Here is a 4,052-nt window from a genome sequence, read left to right as displayed (position 1 = left end):
ACACATACCATGACCTCATGCATGAAAACAAACCATACCAATGTACATTGATGATACACAAGCATAAAGAATATGTAACCAATCATACACTCATGACAACATACTTCATAAAAATAACATCCTCTTTCACATGGCAATATCATTACAACCATAACTGACACCATGCATATGAAATAAGCACATAGATCACAAGAATGATTAACACACATGAAAACGACACGAATGCATGGTCAACACACTACCCATTCAATCCAAGGGGTGAACCATGCTCCGATACCGCTCTGTAACACCCTCCTCCCACATCTACCCAAGTAACCATCCAATCAGGGTAAACATTTCACGAGAGGCTACTATGATTAGATTCAACCTCTTATGTGACCTTAAGGAAGTGGAATCGACAGAAACACAACATACATACCTTCCACATCAGCTACAGGACTCCTAGGAACCATCTAAACCACTCAGGTAGCTAGCCCCTGGGTCCCACAAAGGTTTTAGACCACTTGACCCTCGGACGCTCCCATGATATGACCTGACAATGTCCAAGAGGCTCTGTACGCTGTCGTGCTAAGGCATGCGAGTGTCTAGGGACTATTTTTCCCATTGTTGTGCCAGCTTACCTGGGATTTGAGCCACTTTTTCAAGCCCAGAGCCCAAGTCACTACCTAGAATTGAATGACACCTTCAGAACAAAAAGCTAAAAGGGAAACAATGATGCAAATGCAAATACTTGAACAAGCCCTTAACAGCACCCCTACTAGCCATGATAGGCATTTCGTCAACAATATCACAAATATGTAATCTATAGGTGTAAACAACATATTCAAACATGGGGGTCTCATGCTTATCTAAGAATCGTTATGAAGCATTTTTCCCTTATATCATTTGTTGCATTATCATCTATTAGGTCATAGATACATTGTTCATCCATTTACAAGTAAAAACCTGATGACAACCATACATAGCCACTGTTATAAAACATATAAATAACCATCATAATAGCAACAGAAATACCAAGGAAATCACAGCCATATGATCCACATACAAACCAGTATAATACTCATAGAAATACAAGGAGAAATAACCTCATATTGATTATACAAAATCCAAACCCAGGATGGGACTACCATGCTCCACCCGACCATAGAATGGTTGAGCCAAATCTCTCTTCAACCATTCACCCCCATGCCATATTCCAAGCATGAATCTAGGACTCAAACCAAAATAACCAACCACGTAATCCGACAATCCATCCTGGATCACTGGGCCATCACAATAAACATGTAGTAACAGTCTTTACCATGATCTCCAACCGATCACTAGGCCAAACAAGCATGGATTCCACCATATCTCTCAACCTACACCGTGAGGAATTTTCATGTCTCCAAGTCTCTCAGGCTTTACCGCAATCCACACTAGATCATTAGGCCCTAAACTGATACCCACTCTCCAAGATTTACCGCATATCCCAACCTAGGATTACTATGCCCAGTGGAGATAAATCCACCTCTTGGCTTTATTGTATGTCCTGCCATTCACTGGCAACGATTCCTAGGCCCAAAGAGGCAACACACTCTTGGCTTTACCACAACCCATAGTCTGGCTCAAGGGTTACTAGGCCAATGGCTTTACCATGATCCACAGTTTGGTTTAGGGACCACTAGTACATGTGCTCTATCATTTGGAGATCCAGCTCACTCAACTTCAAATCCATCCGGCAATCCAGCTCAACCAAAACATGAGAACCCCATCACACCATGGCTATCTAGAAATGGCAAGGCTAGGCTGAAAACATTGTCAAACCTAGCAAAACCCATGCCATTACAGACAGAAAAAGAACCACATGTAATACCATGCAAGCCAAATCTAGCAAGGAAAATACACATGCAAATCGATACCTACACAGAATATTGTTGTAGCTTCTTGATCTTACTCTTCCTTGCTTGCTCCTTCCTTCCTCTTGCCTTCTTTTCCTTTCTTGATCCAATGCCAAAATGCTCCAAGAAAACTCTAAGTTTCCAAGAGTGAGAGAGAGAGAGAGAGAGAGAGAGAGAGAATAATGAGAGAGCTCCAAAAATGAACTGAAAAAAAAGGTTACACACTGATCCTGAGAAGACTTTTTATCAATTAGGCCTCTATTTTCTTAATTTTCCATTATTTTCCTTCATCTTCCTCCTCACATGCAATCTGTTACCTTTCACCTTCCTTTTCTCCCAATTTCCATTATTTTCATAAACAAATGTGCCAAAAATGCCATTTTGCCTTTCCAAAGCCTTTGCCTTTGCCAATTTCCTTAGCCATAATAAACCAAATGAACACCCACTAGGATGTTTTGCCCAACATTCAGCTTGGAATAAGTGTCCCATCAACCGTGGTTATTATGTTTCTTTTATAACTTTTATTACATGGAATTTCCACGTGGGTTGTTATAGACTTCAATACAATTATTAATTTTCAATATTAACGTTTGAAATGGTTTCCATAGAGTCAGGGGATTCAAAAATATTTTTAAGGTAGAAATTCCAATCCTTAAAGGGGATCATATTGACAGGCTAGGTATTGGTAACTCCGTAAATTAATGATTTTTTTTATTATGAAGATTCATTAATATATACATTGGAGAGAGAGACCCTTGCAATTCATATTCTAATGTCTCTTCATCTTCTCGTTTTTGTATTTATGATATTTACAATATTTTCCCAATCAGATTAGTTGTCAACATCCCCCCCCCCCCCCCGCCTTAATCTGAAGGGATGTTTGTAATTCCAAACATTATTATGAATCTTTCAAACTTTTCTCTTCTAATCGCTTTAGTGAAGATGTCTGAAATCTACTCATTTATGGAACAATGGCATAGGTGAATAACTTGGCCTCAACATGATGTTGAATAAAATTATACTTTGTATTGATATGCTTGGTTCGATCATGGAACTTTGGATTCTTGCAAAATTTTATTGAAAAAGTATTTTCAATCAAAAGAGGAGTAGAATGTGCTTGTTTCTCCTACAAATATTCAAGAATTTTCCTGAGCCACACAATCTCCTTCGTTGCTTCTGCAGCTACCACATATTCTTACTCTATTGTGGAATTTGTTGGAGTTTATTGTTTGCATGACCTCTAGGAGATAGCTCTCGATCCAAGACTCATAACATACCTGAAGTAGATACTTCATTTTCTTTATCTCCAGAAAAATATGAATCAGAGTATCTAATCAAACTGAAGTCATCAACCTGTGTATATGTGAGTCCAAAGTCTTCATTTCCCTTCAAGTACCTTAGAACTTTTTTTTTGTAGCAAACCAATGACCCTCACAAGGCTTTTGCGTAAACCTAGAGAGGATTCCAACAATAAATGAAATGTCTGGTCTAGTAGTAGTTAAGTAATCGAGACTTCCTATGAGTTTTATGTACTTAATTGCATCCTCAAATTCATTTCCTTCTTTGGATGTGAAATTGTAATTTTGTTCCATTGGAGTGATCAAAGGATTGCATTCAGCCATGCAAAATTTGTTCAAATCTCCAATGTGCTTCTTTTGAGAGAGGATTATAAACTTTTGATGTTAGGTTACATCAACACCGAGATAATAATGAACATATCCCAAATTTCTCATCTCAAATCCTTTCGTCAATTTTTTCTTTATGGATGCAATGTAATTTTCTTTGTTCTCTACCATCAATAAAGCATCTACATACACCACAAAATAGACAACTATTTTTCCAATTTTCTTAACAAATAAAGTTGCATCATCAAGATCATATTGTTTGAAATTTAGTTTCAGCAGATGCTCAATCAATTTCTCATCCCAAGCTCGCAGTGCTTGTTTAAGGCCATACAAAGAAGTGATAAGCTTTCATATTTTATGATCTTCTCCCTTCACCACAAATCCTCTTGGTTGAGACAAAAACATTTTCTTTCAAATCTCCATTCAAGAGAGTGGTTTTTACGTCCATTTGATGGAATTTCCATCCATTCTGAGCTGCTAAGGAAAAGAGAGTCCTCATAATCAACCCCTTATTTATGTGCAAATCCTTTTGCCACGAGCCTTGCTTTGT

This window comes from Pinus tabuliformis, chromosome 5_2 (genome assembly GCF_031772625.1).
Source record: "Pinus tabuliformis cultivar Carrire ecotype Pingquan chromosome 5_2, CPIR1, whole genome shotgun sequence".
Taxonomy (NCBI): domain Eukaryota; kingdom Viridiplantae; phylum Streptophyta; class Pinopsida; order Pinales; family Pinaceae; genus Pinus; species Pinus tabuliformis.
This window is presented reverse-complemented; position numbering follows the sequence as displayed.